We start from the raw sequence: 21039 nt of genomic DNA on the forward strand, positions 1-21039 counted from the left end.
TTGACGTCTGTAGAAGGAGGATTAGCTCAGACAGAATTTGTAGTGGGAGGGTGTGAGTGGGATGAAAAGCAAAAGCTGCTTAATTTTAATCTTCTCAAAAAGGTAACTACAAGTAGTGCACATGGTTAAAACACAGATGCTTCTCTCTCTAATGGCTTTTAATTGTAGTCTCTTAAATATTTTATGTAAACTCAGTAGTGCTGAAATATTACTTTTTATAGGATTCAATACATACTAAAACAGCTCCCTGTTCTAGGCGAAAGGAAGCACTGAGGAGTAGTGGGGTCTCACATGAAGGTCTGACAACACCAGAACTGTACAAGTGCTTTGGTGTAACTGAACCAGTGTGTCTGCACCAGTGTCCCTGGGCAGAGGTGGGGCTCAGGTTGGGTTGCAGGCTTTTAATTATATGGCTTCAGTTTCGTGATCGTGAACTTGCTTTTCTCTAACAGCCTTCATTGGTCTTTTGGGCTTTCTCTTTTAGTTTTAAAAGTGGGCATCTTGGAGTGAAGGCACACAAAAGCAATGCTTCAGGTTTTGCAAAACCCCCTGTCCCCCAGGAAGTTTGCTTCCTCCAGTGGTTTTACAATGGGGTGTATATTTTTACATATTTATCATGACCTCCTTAGACAAATGAAACCTTAAGTGTCCTGTGAGGTTTCTTATGTAGGTCTTTGTTCATTTTCGTAATCTCTTAGGGGACCTTTGAAACTAGACTTCAGTTTAATTTTTTTTGGATGCTTTTTCTCCTGAAGTTGCAGATGTAAAAAAAAAAAAGAAATGAAATATATATATATATATATATATTTAGGTATAAAGGCTTTGTATCACAAGTGTATCTGCACGTTATTGCCCAAAAGAGGAATGGTGGATTCATGTGGTCCTAAGTGTGGCTTTTATCTGTATTTATGGTCAGTTCTAGTTGCATATTCTCTCATCTCCCCAAGATTTTATCTTTTGACTAATAAAAAAATTGGCAATTAATTAAGTGAAAAACCACTGTGAGGTATGTGTTGCTCACAAACATAAATCAAATTAGCATAGGAATTAAATGTTAAGCCACCTACTAACATATGCTTTATGATTTAGATTTATGATGGGTGCTACAAAGGAGGTGGTGGTACCTTAATTGTCCAAGAGGGTGGAGCCTTCAAGGGCCTCTACCAAAAGGAGGAGGCAGGCACTGGAGTAGAACAGACCAACACTGCTAGACAGGAACCTGGGTGGGGAAAGATCTGCTTAAAAAGAAATGCCCAAATGTTGGACAGTGTACTTTGGGTCAAACCTGTTCAGAAGGGTGTATTTAAAAATACTCTAGCTTGGGTGGGAAATTATATACAAAAAAGAAAACTTAAATTGTGCAGCAAAAGGGGAGGAAATGTCAAACACCTGGGAGGAGACTTTAGATGTAGATTTCATGCAGGATTTCTACTTGCATAGGTTTTAGTGTCATGGTAATTTTACTGGACTTGTGCTAAAATAAAGCACAATATTTTATCAGTACTGCAACGAAATACATATTTTCTGTTTTTCTTCTTCAAAATGCTTTCCAAAATGTTTTCCATAACAGGGAATGTAAATGCAGGACAGTGTATGGTATAAGTTACACAGAAACAGAACTGGAAACAGTTGATCATAAAGCTACATAAAGAATGGTGACAACTGAAGGTTCATATAGCAGTTTTCCAGAAAGCTGCTAGAAATATCATACAGACCATGACACGCTACATATTCTGTTAAAACCAGGCTGCACTTCAGTGAATCCCACCAAGAGTGCCCTGAAACAATCATTTGGCTTTGCAAATCATTTAGGGCAGAAAAGTTTGGGAAATTTTATTGTCTAAAACTTGTAGGGGAGGATACATGAGTCCTGATGCACGTCAATGCAGGAGCATGTGAGCTTTGCCCATGTGGCTTGTTTTGTGGCATTGAGTTTAGGGTAGAATTCAAAATTAATGTTCTTGTTTGTCTTGAAAGTATTAGGTAGTCTCTGATTACAGCTGGGTGAGACATTTTCTTGCTCAGTGAAGAAATAAAGAGTGGGAAGGTGTACTGTGACAAATGGCACTTATTATTGTTTTTAAAAAATCAGATAATGCCTGAATCATCAATGTAATAGGTCATCCTAAGCAGCAAAAAAGAGCATTTTTTTTCATTGTGCAAGCTGATAATAGGAACATTTGCCAGGAGAGCTACAAAGGTGGATGGTAAGTGTGTGATTATGCACTAAGTGGTTCTGATGACAGGCAGAGAATTCAGAGTATGATTGACAGGGTATTTCATATTGATTAGAGAAACAAACTGTGCTTTGAACAGCTAGACAGCTGGCAGATTTCTTAAAAATAACTGATTTTTGGAAGCTGAAATAATTAAGCCTATTTGTTTGTGCCACATGGTAAAGTCATTCAGAACTGCTGCTTGGAAATCCTACTCAGTGGTTGTTTTCCAGCCGATCCATTCATAGTTTCTGCAACCACCTCAAATTTTATTATGTACCAAGAATGAAGTTAGTTTCCCCCGGAAATTGTCATGTAATTCATGGCTTCCCTTGTGAAAATATAAAAATAAATACTATAACTTTGTTTCCATGTCTGTGATAAATTTCAGTTACGTATGCAGTGGAAGATACTGTACTATGATTTCCCAGTGCTAGCAGTGGCTGGTGTAAAACCCTGCAAATGTCTGCTACACTCTGTTGTTAATGACTATTTTAAAAGGACAAAGCCATATTTTTCTTCCTTTGTTCATCTTTCTTGGATCTGTCATTATGATGTTGGTTTACTGATTGCTCCTGGAGTCTGAACACAGGCTTGTGTTTCTGTCTCTGAAGACCTTTGGGTACCTTCATAAGGAGCTTCTGTGGGCTGATAAATTATAAAACCAGCTAAGCAACAAAAATGTGGCCCATGGGCCTTTCTGAGGAAATGCTGGGACATTGTGTTTAATGGCAGCACTGTTTTTGTTTTTCCTTTTGAAGAAATAACTCCTCTGCCTGCACCTGTGTGTTGAGTTGTCTGTAGCTGTAACATGACGTGTTTGCAGTGGTTAACTTGTGCTGCTGCCCTGAGGATCAAGGGAAAAGCCAGGCATGCCCTTTGCCAGGAGCACAGCAGTGTTCCCAGTGTGATGCCTATGTTATTCCCCACTCAGCTCTCCAGCAGCCAGGCAAGTTGGCAGTTGTACAGTGCTGTGGGAAAGAAAGGGCGGCAGAAAATGCTGAATGTCTGCTAATGCATCTGAGTAATCACCATTCTGGGGTTAGATTGCAGGAAGATGACAAAATTGCTGAATAAACTCTGTTTAGTCTTTTCCCCCCCCCCGCCCCTTTCTTTTTTCCTTTTTTTCCTCTCCAGTATGAGCTGCCAGTTGTTGTTGCTGCAATGGACAATATAGCCTGTGAAGAGGCAAAAGTTTTCCATTTGGAAGAGAAACAGAAGCCTGTATCTGTATCCTGTAATTTTGGATCCTTGAGATTGCATAGAGGTGGTTGAATATGGAAGTTTTGGGTGACCTGGCATATAATAGGATGGAATCTTGTAGCAGGGAGAAGTCAGGAGAAACATCTTTTGGGATGAAGGTCAAAATACCACTCAAGCACAAGGATAGAATAGAAATGTAATGGGTAATGAAATCAGTGTTAGCCATTCCATCCCTCTTGCACAAACACTTCTAACATCAGGTTGTTGCACTGACATTTTTCACATGTATAATTTAACTAATTTAGTAAAATTGTGTTTTATTTCCTGGAAAGCTCTTGGTAAAGGCCAAATCACCAGATGTAAAATGACAGTTTTAGGGTGAGCTGAAGGCATAGCTGGGTAGTGGTTATAGGTGGAGCTTGAGTGAAGGGCCAGGGGAACTGGGTGGGTTCGGATTCTAGCAAGTGAGGGTGAGGGGTGAAGGAGCAGCTGAAGACAGGATATGAGACGGGATGGTGAGTAGGCTGAAGAGATTATTAAGTCAGTGTCTCTTTTGACTTAACTAGAATTTCCCCAAGTCCATTCAGTTGGAATACTGTGAGCAAATCAACGTGTGTGAACTCCTGAGAACTGCAGGTGTGGGACCTCTCATATTAGAATGTGTGTGTGTGCAGGTAGGTTATAAACTGCCCCAGTATAAGGTCATCTGGAATTAAAAGAAGGGCAGATTTGGGAGTTCAGATCCATCTAACCTGAGTGGGAGAGCTGACATGCAGAAGAAAATGCTGTCCTTAATACTAACTTCATCTCAAACATTGGATGGGATAACTTTGACCCAGTATGGGAAAATAAGCATTTTTCTGCATTTATGAGCTTTCTTCGCTGATCTGTTTATTCAATGTGACTTCACTGGTTAATCACAACTAGCTTTGAGTGCATCCCTGCAGTGTTTGCTTTCGAAGTGAGTGCCAAAAGAAGGTATTTGCAGCAAAACACAACCCCTGATGCAGGAGCAGAAGGAGGCAGGTTCCTGTTCAGAGGCGTGTTCAAAGGAAACGGATGCAGAGGGGAGTGTTATGGTAGGACATGGAGTTGTTTAAACAATTGAAACTGTAAAAAGTAAAATCTTAACTTAAAAAACTCTTGAAAATCATTTCATAATTCAAGCGCTCTAAGTTCTGCTTTTTGGAGCTGTGGTGTTATCTGATCAGCCACTGGCTGTGATCTGGGTGTGATTAGGATCTCTGCTCATACAATTACGAGCATATGGTATACCCTTTTAAAATTGTAAGTTTAAAATAATTACGTTCTGGTGCTGTTTTTTAAGAATTATTTAAGTATCTGTATGATCCGGAATGGTTTTGCTGCCAGTTAATATTCAGTTCTGGCCTGGAGCCATCAAAATCACAAGGTTTCTTTCAAGTTTCATAATAATGTTAAAAAAGAGTTGCTCAGTTTCCTTTAAGGAAGTAAAAGAACTTCCTTTGGTTTTGTTTTTACTTTCTCTGAAGTTCAGAGACATGTATGACTCATTATTGCATAGGAAAAGCAGTAGTAATATGGGGACATTCCTGAAGTGGATGATGGGCTTGTGACAGATTTTCCTAGGTATTAAAACTTGGTTCATACAGAGCCTCCAAAGTGATGTACTGAACTGGTGGGTCATTGTTGACTGCAACTTTTTTCAGGTTTCTACACAGTAACATGTACAGCTGTAGAACACTGACATTGTTTCCAGCCAAAAAGAAGTAGTCAAGGACAGATCAAAGCACTCACTGAGAAGTTTGTCTGAATGCAAGGATCTCTTGAACTAAGTGTTTAGGTGGACTAGAAGAAACCACAGTTAAGGACATCTACTCTTGGAAATATTTCATGCTCTCATACATTTGCTGTTCAGACAAGTAAACCATGTGATACCTATAAAATCATAGTTGGAAAACCAAAGACCAAAGCGTGGAGAATTTTCAGCAGTTCCTTAAAGGAATATGAAAATGAGAGGTGTTAAGCTGCAAAGGAACTGCAGTAGTCTCTTCAGTACTTACAATTTGGGTATGCCATGAAGTCTGACTTTTTAAAAAGGGAAATGGTTTCTGATCTATCATTATTTCAACTCTGTTTTAAGCTTTGTCATTTGACAGATTTTATTATAGATTGGATTTTATTGGTAGACTGTAACACAACAGTGAAGCCTCTCTGTGGTTTGAAGGGAAGTAGTCCATGCTGTATCGTGTTCTGTCCAAAATGCAGCTTCAGATTCCAAACCACATTCATGCTCAGAGATTCTGCTGCACTCTGAGACCTTACAGCAGTGCTGGTGGTGCCAAACAGACATCTCTGCTGAAGGACCGGCCTTCGAAGGTTCCTGTGGTGCCATGTGGAGCTTTCCCTGGGTGTTTCCCATAATGTGGAGCAGAACTTGGGCACAGAGGTTCTCGTTTCTGCTCTGAGCCCCCAGAGTGAACTGACATCAGAGCATCAGTGACTAACAAGTATGACTAAAAGTACTAATCAAAAGAGAGAGAATGCATGAGCTGCAAAGCATGAATTTTGATGCTGACCATCACTTTGTCCTCTGATCTAAACAGGTATCTAAATCTGGGTGAAAGTAGAACATAAAGGAGACTACAGACATGTTGAAATAAACATTCCATAATTGTTTCTATGTGCAATCCTGCATTTTCTCTTTTTTGACAGTCAGAGCTAATTTAGATTCCTGTTAAGTTCCTCCAGGCAGGGGCATGTCACCACTGTGTCCTGGCTGATGGGAACACTTGATGTTCTTTATAAATAGAATAGTGAAACTGATAGGAGGAAATATGCCTTTGCCACCAGGATGCTGCTGGAGCCTGGGCATGAAGGCAAGCTATCTCCAAGTGGAATCTCTAAAGGATAAGTCTTCTGGGAAGAGGGGGAAAGGAGACTAAGTTTAAAATACTTTTATTTATTTGTTTTTAACAGAAGGTTGTGCAGGTCATGGAAATTATGTCTGAATTGCAACTGTTCAGAACTTCTCTCACATATGCTGATAATTTTAGGAATAGCAGAGCATAGAGAAGGAAAAGATGATTTAGGGCAATGACTAAAGGAGTTAGATATTTATATTTTAAAACTATAGTTTTGTTCATGTATTAGTGGTCAGAGTGCAGAGGAGGTGAGCTGACACACCTGCAGGGTACACTGTGCAAGGGTGAAAAAATATATAAAATCCAACACTTAATGATCTTTTCATGCTTTTTAGCAGTTTCTATACTTTTTTTCTCAGTTGTCTTTGTTCAAGATAACATGGGCATCATGTAATCAGAACACTGATGTAAATTTAAGGAAGCTCCAGAAACTGGGAGACTTCTGGCTGCAAAATAAGTGAACTTCCAATGCTGGGAAACCCATAAAAGGTAGTTGTAATGTTCTGATGTTACATTACATTAACTGTGACATTAATGCACAAAACTTGAATATAGATGTCTCTGCATGGTTGTGTTTATTGCCCAATTTCAAGAGATTCATAGACTTGTATGTTATATTCTAAAGGACTTAGACTGGAAAAAATCAAACGCAAACCTTAATGATGTAAACAGTTGTTCTGCTTGTGTCTCTGAGCATCTGATCTCTGAAAGAAGGCAGCTCATAACCATGATTGAATGGGACAGAGTTCAAAAGATGGAAACAGTCTTCTGAAGGGTGTAAGCTGAAGATGATTTCTCCAGAATTTCCAGAGTAAAACTGTATGAGAGTCCTGCTCAAACACCTCAAAGCTGGTTGGGAGAAAGAGGTGTTTGAAATGATCACCGATTCATCAGCTTGTGCACCTTGAGATTTAAAAGCAAAGATTTTGGAGTCAAGTGGACTTTTATATTGAGAACAGTGGATTATCTTTGAGGTGTGGTCAGTTTTCAGCGTTGCTAATGGTCCCTTCATCCCTTCTGTCACCCTTGCTGACTGATTAAATTCAGTGGTAAATTTGCTGCACAGCAAAAATAATGAGTGCTGGAGAGAGGGGCAAAATTGTTTGAGTAAGATCTGTTTGATCCCTCAGCTTTTATGAAGTGGGAGCTTGTGCTGGTTGCTTTGACAGAGTGGGCAGCACTGCTGGGCCACTGTCAATTGCTTTTGCACATCACAAGACCAGCTGGGCCAGTTTCAGAATTTTAGTACTGATTAGGTAAGGGAGAAACTTGGAATAGAAAAAAAGAGAAATTTAGATGTAGACACTTTAATTATACTTAAGCAACTTAGATTTTGTGTTTTTTTTTTTTTTTTTTTTTTTTTTTTAAATCAGATACTTGCTGCTAAACTAATTAAAAAATAAAATTATAATAAGTAACTTTTAGTTTGTACATATCAACATGTAGCCATGCTTTGCTGGACAGGCACAGCTTCCTGCTGTTTCTGTGCCTGGCTACTCTGGAGTGGTACATGGCTTTTTTTGTTTTGTTTGGTTTTTTTTTCTTTTACCATGGCTTTCCTTATCTTCACTTATATTGTTTATTTGTTTGGGTTTTTTTTCTTTGTAATACGACTGCTGACCTGTTTGTACTTTCAGTTGAGGTTTGTGCGTTCTGTGGTTACTGAGTTCCAGCTTCAGTCGTGGGGTGGGCTAACGCGAGTAACATTACCAAGCAGGTTTTATTTAATATTTTTGATGATGAGCTGGTTTTACTCTTTTTAGAAATACGTTTTTTTTTTGCACCAAGTGTTGTGACCTATTTTTTGTAAATGTTCTTTTTAAAAAGAATGAGTGCTTGTTCCTTTCCAGTGGGAAAATGAAGAGCTGTGGTTAACAGTGTCACAGGTGCTGGCTGTATTACTTTGTGATGCTGTGCAAAATGCAGCTGCAGTGTTGCAGGGATCCTCTGCCCACTTTACATTGCTGCTGTTACAGTCGGCTGTGGGGGTTTTGTGAGGGTTTCCTCACTGTGACAATTACAAGCACGAGTAGCTAAGCAGGTCGTGCTGACCAGAGAATTGAGTGTTCCCATTTCCTCTCTGTCTGGTGCTTGCCACAGATCTTTGCCACTGGTCGATTTGGTCATGTCAATCCCAGCCACTGCTTTTCATTCCTGCAGTAAAAAAAGCAAATCCCTTGAAGCACCAAAGAAAAGGTTTGGCTTGTGCCACTTACTGACTCAACTATTTTCTGCACTTGCCAATTCAAGAGTATGAAGTTCCTCACTGTCTGGAGTTCTCTGGACTTGTGGGTTTTAGTAGGTGAAAAATGTACTGCCTGGTGGGCTGCTCCCCAATGACTGGGGATTAATTGGTGGAGCATCACAGGTTAAAGTGAAAGCCAAGGCAGACATTTTCATTAGAATTGTATCAGGAGCTTTCACCTTCATTTCAGGTATCTTCAGAACAGGTTTTGTCAGAAAATAAGCCTACAGATGTAGCTATATCAAAAAGATAATTTAAAACTTTCTTTTGCAGTGAAGAGACATCAGACTAGTAAGTGGGTCCCTGACCTGCTTATTCCATGACCTTTTCTAAAACTATGAATGTTAGTCCAAATCAACCTTATGTTGTCTGTAGGATTTTTTTTTTCTCCCTCCTACGCTCTATAAACTTGCTGCAAAGTATACCTCTGTCTTTGGTCTATAGTTAGGTACAGGCTGAGCACTACCTTCTTTTTTGGGCAAAGTCACCATTTCTCTTTGCTGGTTAATTGTGACCACTTTTGCTCACTTGTTTTAGTAGACAATGTCATTTTGATGTACCACATCAGATAAATACAGTAATTTTATTGAGGCAGACTTGAGGAGCACTATTGATTATTTATGGAGACATGCTATTTTAATCAAGTAGATTCATTTGAGCTGTCATGGTGAGTCAGTATAATTCCATGCTTACACTTCATGCTGGAAAGTAGGTTTGTATTATAGATGGATACTGGTGATTTAGAGGATGTAGCAGTATCAGTCAATTGGCACAAAAGTTTGGCAGTGGTGGTTTAGTGTCACGTCCAACCTCACAAGCCATTTGAAAGCATTGATGTCAAGTTATTTTCAGGGCCTGACTTAATATAATCAAAAGAAATAGTTTAGCTAGTCAACCCTGCAAAAAATGCCTTCTCTGTATTTTGCTGAGGAGGAGGGGTTGCTGGGGGGGTTCTCTGTGAAGCAGTGGCTGCCGGTGCCCCATGAGTGCTGCACAGAAAGTAGGTTAGTGCTGGCAGCTGCTCTGCCTCCCATGGGCTCCGGGCAGACAGGCTGCTCTCCCAACATTTCTAGGGAGTTACTAACTTTTCCAGGGACGTGGCCTAGTCTCCTGACTCCCTGGCTTGGCCTTCAATCATTAATCTGTTTTTACCTTTGTGTGAGCATGCAGCAGCTTAGCACCTTACACTAACACGTGGGTGTGATTAGGTAAGAGCTGAGGATGCTCTACATGCTGTGAGTCATTCTGAGGTGTTTTGATGAGTTGAGGTTTTGGATCACGTTTAAAAGGAAAAGTTAAATTCTGTGGGTAGGTAGGTAGGTATGCTGCAAAAGGTGACTCGAAAGTAGCCTTTTACTTATCTGTGTTTCCATATAATGGCTATCATTATGAATATCTAGACTGCTTAAGTGTGTCACACATAATTAGTGTCACTGAAATGTTTGGAGTTCTGTAGGTTGCCTTTATCAAGTCCTACATTCATGGAAACAGAATTGTGGAATTGTTTAAGTTGTTAAAGACCTTTAAAATCGTTGAGTCCAACTGTTCCCCCAGCACTGCCAAGCCCACCACTAAACCCTGTCACCCAAGCGCTACATCTCCACATCTGTTAAATCCCTCCAGGGATGGAGACTCCACCACTGCCCTGGGCAACCTGTCCCAATGCTTAACAGCCCATTCTGTAGAGAGATTTTTCCTAGTATCCAATCTAAACCTCCCGGTCTTGGGGATGAGCTTAAATCACTGCATTTTGAGCACACATCAGAAGCTGCTGCTGGAATGCTGCCGCTCCCGGTGCCGAGTTCCACCTGTTCTGCAGCGGTGTGGGACTTACTCACCTTGAAAAGCAGTCAGTACTTCCTTGTGTCTGAGGCACAGAGCCAAGGCCTGTTCCTGGGGACTATTGAGGTAGTGCTGTCAGTTGTTGACAGAATTGACCTTTGGGCACTGGGAGCTCACAGTGTGGAGATGGTGGGGCTGGGGCATGACCTGCACTCCGACCTGTGCCAAGAGTAAATAGATAAAGATCGACATGACCTAAATGTCACCGTAGCAGCAGATGCTCTGCAGTGCTGCAGCCTCTTGCTACATGGTCCTATAACCTGAAAACCCAAAATGTGTTTTGCTGTGTGGATTGTTTTTTTGTTTCATCTGCACGTAAAAATAGGTTTGTGGGAAGAGAAGGTTGGTTGGCTTTTATTTTTCCACCTCCCAGCTTCGTTTTCTCTCTTTTAGCTTACAAATGCTCACTTCAGTGAGTGCTCACAATACTTATTGTACTGCCTGCACTATTCTGTGCTGGCTAAGTGCTGCTTTTCCCTGGGAGCACCTTGTGTGCCATCACAGAGGAGCAGAGGCTTCAGTACACGGGCTCTCAAATGTTCACCTGATTCCCACGAGCTTGTTACCAAGTAAGAACTGATGACAAATTGTATTGACAGGCTTTTAATTAACAACTACTCAACAGGAGATGTTCCTGTTCCTCATAAGTTGCAACACAGCAACTTTTAATTTGTTAGCAAGCCAAGGTATATTTAAAAGAAAAAAGTCTTTCCACCTTGTTTATAATTTCTTGAGTGATGAATTTCAAATTCAATATTTTAAAACTTCTGATCTTGCAATTAAGGCTTAAAGCTAATTAAGCTTATTCTCTAAAACATTTTGGTATTATGAGGTGTGTATGATCTCCTATTTTCCAGTCTTGTAATTTTTCCTTTTTTTTGTGGCAGTTTTATTTTATGCAAAAATGTTATTAATGAGCGTAGACTGTGTACAAGACCTCTTGTTCCTGAGAGCTTTTTAATAGATTTTACCTTCTCCTCCCTGCTAAGTCTATTTTTGCTTTTTCCTGTGGTTCCCCTTCTGTTCTTCCATCTGTTTGGTTGAACTGCTTTATTCTCTCCTGGTGTATTGTATACACTAATCCTTTTACCTTTACCCTTCACAGCTTTGTTGAGTTGCAGTGCTGTAGTTCAGTTTTGTTCCCACATGCCTTTCACTAAGATGTTCCCAGATGAGCTATGATTTTGTGAAATTGAGACTGTTAAAATTGTTCCGTCTTTCTCTATTTTTTTTAACTCTATTTTTATTACTGCTTGCACATGCCATTTATGGTGCTGTTGGCATTTGGGAAAAATACTGTAATGATTCTGGTTTTTTGCTTCTCAGAATCTCCAGATCTTTCCATTTTTCCACAGTTTCCAAAAGCTGTAAAAGCAGCTCTCCAAGTAAAACGAGATGGAAAGACCTCAATCCTGCAAAATGCACATGCATAATGGATTTCACTTACTGCAAGCCCCACTGCTTTCATTTCTGTGAGATCACCACTAGTGCTCTTGGGTCTCATTGCTTTGTATGATGAAAGTCCCTTTGGGCCACATCGTAGATCCCACAACTTTTCAAGACCAACCACAATAGATAAAATAAGTTCAGTGATTCCCGAGACCATTTCAAATACTAATAAGAAAATTAATTAGGGGGTGGAGGGGAAATCTGAATTTTGAGGTTGTGATTTTATCAGCACTCAGAGGTAAAGATTAAAATCTTGCTAAGATGGTTAGTTTTCAGAGTGCAGAAGAGTTTTGGCAAGCAAATACGTATTAATTACATGGATGTGTAAACCTTGTCATTATCAAAAGCAGGAAAGAAGGAAGGGACGTCTCTTTCTGTGAGGAAATAAGTGCTGGGGCAAAATGAAACTGTGTGTGGGGAAAAAAGTTATTTTTTGTCAACATGTTTGAATGTTTTGTCATAAACAGAGCTCAGTTCAAAGGATCTGAGAATCTCAGAAGGTTTCTTTCAAGACTAACCAATTTCCTGCAACACGCTGTCAATGCTAGGAAGAGGCATCTCTTGCACATAAGAGCAGCTGGTTGTTTAAAAAAAAAAGTGTAGGGGGAGAACACCCCACCCCCATCCCTTATATAGAGCTATTTTCCAAAGGAAAATGTACATCTGTGAAAACAGGGCACTTCAGCAAATTCTGTGCACTTGGGAATGTCTTTTCCTTACGGTGCATGCTTCTTGTTTGGATATTTTCAGGAAAGGGCTTGGGGATTTTTTTGTATTTTCACTATTGCAATGAGTTGAGTCCTGAAGTTTAATTACTTTCCCATTTTCTGTGTAGTGGTGTTGACAGTTTTTCTTACTCTTTATTGTCTTAAATAAGAATTGTGAATGTATTAACCCTGTCTTAACAGGGGAAAACTTAATTTTACAGGAAATGGCATTTTTTTAAATTTACTTGAAAGTTCTGTCATGTGGAAATATAGTTAATATTATAACTAGGGCGAAGGCAACTTATCCATACCATTGTTGCCAACTTGAATTTCCTCGTGTGCTTGCCTTTAAGAAACAACTTGACACTGTCAAAAGGATATTTGAATTTTCTTTGCTGTAGCTGATGCTTCCACATCTGAAATATATTTGCCAACGTTTTGTTGTTTGCAGGAACCAGTGGTATATGAAGATGGAACCATGAAGAGAAAGCAGAAGGAATAATAATGCTTTTCCGAAACCGTTTTCTGTTCTTGCTGGCCTTGGCAGCCTTGTTGGCCTTTCTGAGCCTCAGTCTACAATTCTGTAAGTGCCCTCCCCTTTTGTTTTCTACATATAGTGATCTATAGGTGTGTTTAAAAATGGCCATGATTATTTGTTGTTTAAGCATTCTATCTGTATTTAAATACTTGGAGTTTGTTTTGGGTTTTGGTTTGTTTTTTTTTCCTCAGGGTTTTTGTTTGTTTGTTTTTCCAAAAAGTAAGAAAAACAGTTTTGTGTGCCTCAGAGGAATCTATACAATTTCGAGACTTCAAATCAGGCCAACTTAAATCAAAAAAACCTGCATTTTGTAGTGCAATTAAGTAATTGAATGTGATTGAATCTTTCCATGAAAGTAGACAAACCACATTTGAGTGAAAAACTGCAGCAATTCCTTTGAGTAAAATCTGCTGCAATTCCTGTGTTTCGTTGCATCAGAGCAGACGGGATTGAGAAAACTGCTGTGAGGGTTGAGTGTTGGAACTTCCCCTTATTTGTGCCCTCACATTAGGAAACTTTAAACAGTTGAATTGGCTCATCACAAGCGGTTGGTTTGTTTAAGAAAAGATAAATTATGTTGTGCTTCAGATAATTAATCCTGGGTCAGTGCAGAGGGCCCTCGTGTCCTGATGACTAAGCAGGAGGGTGGTGCTGAAGGCAGGTCAGGGTAGGTGACAAGTGAGCATTGTGCCATACGACTGATTATCACCTACTTCTGAGAGATAACATTTGCTAGGCAAAGCCGTGTTTTGTGTAAATCTGGTCTAATACACAGCAGTGTAATTAGTTGCTGTTAGAGGGCAGGGAAAAATGTGTATCCATAGGCTAGGATAACATTCTTTGTTGTTTCCCTTGCATCTTGTTTTAATGAGCACGGTCCTTCTGGGCTATGTTCCTTTCGCATAGTGTAAAAAAAATCCCAAAATTCAGAAGATTGCTTTAGATTTAGAATGTGTCTTTTGCATATGATAGACAACTTAAAAAAAAGGGGGAGAGAAGATGAAAGAAACTTTGTGGTTTTCTGCTACTATTTTTGTGTGTTTAAACTCATCTGCATGTAAGACAGGGACGTGTGGCTTTTTCAGCCTCTGATGACCACAAGCCAGTGGGTCTGATTGCAGCTTGTTTTGCCCATTAGGCTCTTTATGGCTCTACCCTTGATGTTGTATGGTTGGTTATGGATTGTGCATAGGGTGAAGGTCCTAGAGGAACTGCAGCTGAAACATGAAACTGAATTGTTAACTAAAATGAGTTTTATTTAGAGATGAGGAGAGTGAATCACATTTCCTCTAAAGAGGAAATTATTTTCTACTTAATTAGAACATGACATTTGTGAAGAGGAATTCCAGGAGATAAAGATGTTTGAGGGGTGCTTTAAAAAGCACATAAGCTACAGCAAGCAGCCGTCATGAAGCTCAGTGCCAATACCAACACTGATACAGAAACTTTTCCATAATGAGATCTGCAATACAGTCTAGTGGGAACCAAGACATACAGGTAACCTGATGTTTTAACTTCTACCAGCTTCAGGTTGTAGAGCAATTAGTTCAGACTTGGAACCAAGACCACCTCCACAGCAAAGACAAAACTCTCTTCCATCATCGTGTAGTTCTAGGCTAGCTCTGTCTGCTGAGCAACCTGTAGCTCAGCAGCTTTAGATGAGTTGTCAGTGCTATCACTTGTTGCTCTCTTTATCAGGAACTTTGTCTGTCACATCCTCACCAGTGCCTCACCAGTTTCTGTCAGGAAACACTGTTGTTCATATCCTCAGAATGTTTAACTTTGGGATTGTTGGGTCAGGCTGGTCTCAACACCAAAAGCAGCGTGACTCCCCCTTCTCCAGCTCTCACTGATAACTCTTGGAAACAGTAAAGTTCAAGCTGTTTTATCCCCCCTTAGGCAGAGCATCCTGCTGCAGGCCCCTCAAGAGAGTCCAGGGAAGGACAACAGAGCTGAGGAAGGGTCTGGAGCTCAAGTCTGATGAGGAGCAGCTGAGGGAGAGGGAGGTATTTAGCCTTGAGAAAAGAACACTCTTTACAACTACCCAAAAGCAGGTTGTATGGGGTGGGTGGGGGTCCATCTCTTCTCCTGGGTAACAAATGATAGGACAAGAGGAAATAGCCTCAAGTTGTGCCAGGGGAGGTTTAGATTGGATATTAAGAAAAATGTCTTACAGAACAGGTAGTCATGCACTGGAACAGGCTGCCCAGGGCAGTGGTGGAGTCACCATCCCTGGAGGGGATTTAAGAGACATTGTAGATGTGGCAGCTGGGGACATGGCTTAGTGGGGAACACAGTGGTGCTGGCTTAACAGTTGGAGCTGATGATCTTGGAGGTCTTTTCCAACCTAAATGATTCTGTGATATGATTTATGTTCATGGAATGAAAACGGGTGCTTATGCATTTAGACTCAGGAAATTGCCCAAGCCACTGATTTGTTTTGTTTTGTTTGAAGGGAGTTAACTGCTGAAGCATTTGGAGTGGAAATGGATGTTTTATGCTGTTGTGAGATTGCATTTCTCTGTTAGCAAGCAGTGCACAGCTTTGTGGAGGAGGGTTGGTAATTTTAAAACACACTACTGCTTTTCTAAGCATAGAATGTTGAAAACATCTCTTCCTTTCTGTGATAAATTTGTTTATAAAAGTGAAACAGTAACACTAAATGTATAATTATACAAAAGGTGCCTATCTTCCTTTTTCAAACTTCTGCTTTAGGGCAGGACATAGCTCCTATAAATGCTTGATGTTTTATCCCTCTTGTCCACATGTGGAACTGTGGCAATTTGAAGCCAGACTTGTGAGTTGTAGCTGACTCTGAAGCAAAGGGAGTAGTAAAGACCAAGTTCAGCTGATTTTCCATAGGTTCTGACTCAATATTACAGACAACCCACACTGGGATGGCTGACAAGGTCACAGTCTGACCTATGCTTGAGCTGTGAGGGTTCAAGAATTGCTTGCAGCAGTTTGCCACCCAGTCAAGCAGAAAAGGATGCTGGTTTACTTTAATAGACTGTGCTATGAAAGGTCTGGAAGTGCTTTACGAGCAGTGATTTCTGCAACCAGGATGAAGTGGAGGTGATGGGTGTCCTGTTAGCAATCCTAATGCAAGTTTGTCCTTCCTTGTAAGACAGACTCCTGAGACAATTCTTTCAGAGCTAATAGTTGTCACATCTCAAGTTTAGACAAAAGGACAAAAACGGTGGGGAAAACAACCAGTATCAGACCTCAGAATCTTCAGTATTGGTAGGCTGGGAATGGACCCAGAATTGATAGAAAACTGTGTCCCCTGTTCTGATGTTTGTTTGTTCTTGGTCCCTTTCTCTTCTATTGTGGTTTCTGAGTTCTGGTTTAAACTAGTCTGATTTCCTGTGTTGTTCTTTTCACCACAAGGCTGGTGCTTTGCTTGGATGCTAACAGTTTAACTTACAGGGTCAGTCATTGAGAAAGTTTCCCCTGAAGGCTCTCTTGAGAGCAAACAACAGCTCTGAGTGCTAGAAGTGTTCTCTCCCACCAGCAGTTGCACTGGATGGAGGTGGAGTGATTGGCAAGGACCAAGATCAGGAGCTGCCTTGTGTCTGCAGAGCCGTGTGCCAAAGGTGCTCTGTGGAGCAGTGGGTTCATGTTTGGCACACATTGTGTGCTGCCTTGGCTTGCTGGATCAAATGCCAGCTGAATCTTCATCTCCTCATCCCGAGAAGAGGGAGACATATAAGCAGAGTGTGCTTTGCTGCATAGTTGGAGAAAGGACTCTTTTTAAACTGTAATGGTTATTCTTCTGAGTGATGCAGTTGCTCTGGATCCCATAAGATCTTTCCTGCTGCCAGAGTTGTCTGTCGTGTACATTTTGGGCAATGGGGCACTTGATGAGTTCTGCTCTCTATGTCCTTGTTCAGGAGCAAAAGGCCCAGGTTCTGTGTATAGTCTTTTCCTGTGCTGCTCCAACTGCCCCAGGTGCCAGGCTCGCCTGCCTGAGGTGCCAGCTGCCTCCCTGGGAATCACACTTGGAGCAGTAGGGTGAGGGAACTTTCTTCAAGAAGTTCTACTGTTTTCAAGCTCTATGTATTTATTTAGATAAATAATGCCTCAGGCTTTGTTTCTGAACATATCTGATGGATGACAGAAGAAATACATTTGAGACACATATGAAAATTTACTGGAATACTCTAATACCTATTCATAGTTTTGCCAGGTTTGGTTACCATTTCTAGTAGGCACATAGAGGACTTGTAAAAATAAGTTATACTTGCTGAAAACATATAAGCTATAAAAGTTCTCTGCATCTTTAATATAATTGTATGACCTGGACTTGGAAGCAAAAGACTGAGGCCAGATGTGCCCTCAGATTCAGTTTGGCCACTAACACTTTGTACAGTGTGAAACCTGGACCTGATCAGCAAACAGAGAGAAACTCTATTGAATGGCAAATGCCTCTGAATTTTTTACATGTTTGAATTTTTAAATAGTATAGGAAAATGACAGTGTTGAAAGTTAAAACTTGAAAAAGTGTTCCGCTGCCAGCCAGAAATGTACTCTGATGTCTCCAATGGATAATTATATCAATGAGAGTTTTTGTTTGGGAAACCCATTGGATAGGGAGATTGGTTGTCTTCCAAATCAAATATGACTGGCAGTTCAAAGTTTTATAGGAGATGGTCATTATTGCCCTCTTGTTTTATGTTTTGGGCTAGATCTATAGAAAAGAGTGGAGAAGTATTTTCCTTATAGTATTTATCTTTCTGCTGTCAATGTTAATTGCATTGATTAGTCCTCAGGTCAGCTCAGGAACAGGAGGTTGCAAATTTGCCGGAGGAGCTGCTTTCTTTTTTCCCTAAAGATTGGTGTAGTACATGAGAAGCCAATTACTGGACAAGCACAGACCTTCCAGTACATTAGAACATCTGTGACTGGCTGAAGGTGGGTCTCCTCAGGATGTTTGAACTGTTCATCTTTGAGTTAACTTGACTAAACCAGGCTGAAAGGCAATTTAAAAACCAGCTGTTAAGGTGCCATGTGTAATCTCTGTAAAGTTTGCTTGACAATGGTTTTTACTTTGCAGTTGAAGGCATATAAATTAATTTTTTTTTTTAATGACGGTAAATACCTTTGGTTTACTTTTTTTTTTCTTTTATTTTGATTATCATTTACTGAAAGTCTAAGGAAAGTAACAGTTGAGAGAAGAAGAACTATAACTATTGTGGGAAAGCATTCCTTTTTACAAGCTGCATAACCCTGGCATCAGTTACAGCCTGTCCTTTCAGCCTGCCTGTTCCAGGCACTTCACAATCGTGAAGCCCCTGGCTCTCAGACAGGTCCTGCACATGGAGCTTCTCTTCTAGTTTGGAGTTTGTTTTCCCAAATACTTTGATACTTTGATCAGTGGCTCAGGCCTGTCTTTCAATAAAAAGTATTTTGGTATCTACCACTGCTTTTTAGGATGTCAGCCACTGCCCCAGCAGGGCAGTTCCTGTGCAAAGTGTGAAGAGCTGTTTTGTGGGGTTTTTTTGAGTTTTTTTTTTTAAATACTTTCTCAGCCTTGATGGTTCAGGTTGGGTGTTGGTGTTTCAGCACGCCTGGAAATGACATTTTGCTGTTCCAGTAATAATTTCCCTCTACTTTCTGTCATCTGATTTTGCACTGGAGGTTTTGGTTTTAAAGATGAGTCACAGGAAACAGAAATCAGGATTCTCCACTCGGAAAAGTAGCAGAGTTTTATTTGGTTGGTTTGAGTGCTGCAGGCAGCTCTGATTTTATGAGGATGGTGTGGGCACCATATGCAACACTGAAGTGTTTGGGGCTTAGCCTGCTGTCCTCACCACGGCTTCCTTCAGCTCCTGCTGTGGCACAACCCGTGGGGCTGTGGGTGCTTGGGTGGTCCAGTGCCAGCAGCTCACAGGGACTTGCAGGTGGGAACAGAGGTGGAAGCTGAGGGGGTGCAGCATCCCTGCTCAGCCTTTCCATTTGCAAAGCAGGATGTGCTCCCACAGTCTGGGAAGCTGTACCTGTGGTACTGCAGAGCCACCAGCAACCCCCAAAGACTGCAGGGGGGTGGTGTGAGTGTAAGGGGAGCTGGCACATGCAAAGCCTGTGGAAAAACTGGGGGAGTTGGGTTCTTTCAAAACTTAATTTCTGAAGGAGAAGGGAAGAGGTGTGTGTGGGGGAAACCCCCAGGTATTGAGTAAAATGAGAATGTCTGTTTCTGGGCAGGATACATATCCTCACCATCTCTCTAGGGTGCATTCCTTACCTCCTCTTGCTGTTCCATACCAAGAAACAGCAATGACTCATGTTTCATATTTTAAAAATATAATTTCTTTATAGGAAGAAAAAAAGAGTATTGCATTTTGCTATATACTATATTTAAAAAGCTGCAGTTTTAGAATTCTTGATGTAGAGAACTTGTTTTTGTCATGTGTTACCAGCATACGAAATTAAAAGGAGATCAGATATCTCCCTTCATGAATTTTTCCTTCAAGCTCATAGGCATGGAAGATTTTCCACTCATGAGAAGTCTCTTTGGGTTTTTTCAAACTACTAATTTAATCTGAACCTAAGATTAAAGGGAAAAATGACCCACAAATAATATATCCAGGGCTTTGTACGTTTTAGTAGTGAATGAAGAGAGCTAACTGTAAATATATAGCTTTTTGTTAAAGATGTTTTTTATGTTGTAACTGGAGATTTAAATAACTTCTTTGTTATTCTCAAAAGTGGTGGTATAATGTACCAGTCCAGAAACGAACCTGTGAAGGGAGAGGAGATAGAATGAGTACATGGGACTGATACTATGGGACAGTCTTACTTTCTCCCACAAAAATAGAGTAATCATTTCAAAATACCTGCTTTAAATATAGGTCAGGTTAAGTTACTTGAGACAGGTTTTGACTGGTCAAAATGTCAGGCTACAGAATTTCATAATTCTTCTTTAAATACATATTGACTTCATCCATGATGGTTAGCTGAACTGTATTTAAACAGAATTAATATGAACTGCTAAACCACATGTTTGAAGGCTACTGTAAGGTTGCTTCTGTAGCAGTAGGTCCGTTGATTTATGGAAGTTTTAGCAAATTCTGTTTTGTCCTTAAAGCAGTTCTCTGCCCTTGGTTTTTCACAGCTCTCTAACGCTGAGTCAGGCTGCCTCACAGGTCACTGCAGGCGTGTTTTGGAATGGCACATGTGTCTTTTAAAGCCAAAGAAATTACTCCTAGCATTTTTCCGTTGTATGCTGAGCTAAATTGTGTTTAAACAACTGAAACGTTGTTTTTAAATTCAGAAATTCACCCTATTTTGTTTGTAGAAATAGCAGAGAGAGTTTTCTTTCTAATGTGCAGCTGTTACATTCTTTGTACATGTTTGGTGATTCAGGGTTAGTTGGGGTGGTGAAATTTGCGCAACATAAAGTCTCAATTCTCACAAGAACATGGTCCCTCTGTGTGGGGTTTGCATTGTAGCCCTTGCTTGGGGTTTTCAGGGGCACAGATTTCAGCGTAGGGTCCAGTACCTACAGGCACTGGCTGCCAGGGCTCTCTGGGAGATGGGCTTTGCTATAGGGCTTCCTTCCCTTGTTTCATGTTACAGAGATGATGACATCAAAAGAAAACCTGGATGTCTTGAGCTAAGCAGGTAGAGACTGCCTTGTCACCCTGCTTTGTTTTAGTGTGAGGTCTTTTTGTTAGTCTCTTGCTGACCACTCTGATGTTAGACCAGTTTTCTGAGAATTCACAATCGATTCACACTTTATTAGCTTTATCCCTCTTACTTTACTTTTATGAAAGCTTTTAGGACAGTGTTATCTACTAATTGCAAATGGATTCATCATACATTAATCATTTGCTGTTTGAGATTTGTGTTCTGCATCTTCATCAGTGGATGTTCTGACCCAAGTCTCCCTTCTCTCCTTGTTCAGTGAGCAGAGTTTCAACTGGACAGTACCAGG

General features: G+C 40.5%; 1 long non-coding RNA gene across 1 annotated transcript; it reads left to right on the plus strand.

The window, feature by feature from the left end:
- Positions 1-795: 795 nt before the first annotated feature.
- LOC120322721 lies at positions 796-13142 on the plus strand. Its single transcript, XR_005562581.1, has 3 exons — positions 796-3446; positions 3998-4093; positions 13017-13142. It is a non-coding gene; the product is annotated as an uncharacterized LOC120322721 (long non-coding RNA).
- The last annotated feature ends 7897 nt before the right edge of the window (positions 13143-21039 follow it).

The sequence above is a fragment of the Pipra filicauda genome, unplaced genomic scaffold (genome assembly GCF_003945595.2).
Source record: "Pipra filicauda isolate LSUMZ 115617 unplaced genomic scaffold, ASM394559v2 scaffold146_size1912638_pilon, whole genome shotgun sequence".
NCBI lineage: Eukaryota > Metazoa > Chordata > Aves > Passeriformes > Pipridae > Pipra > Pipra filicauda.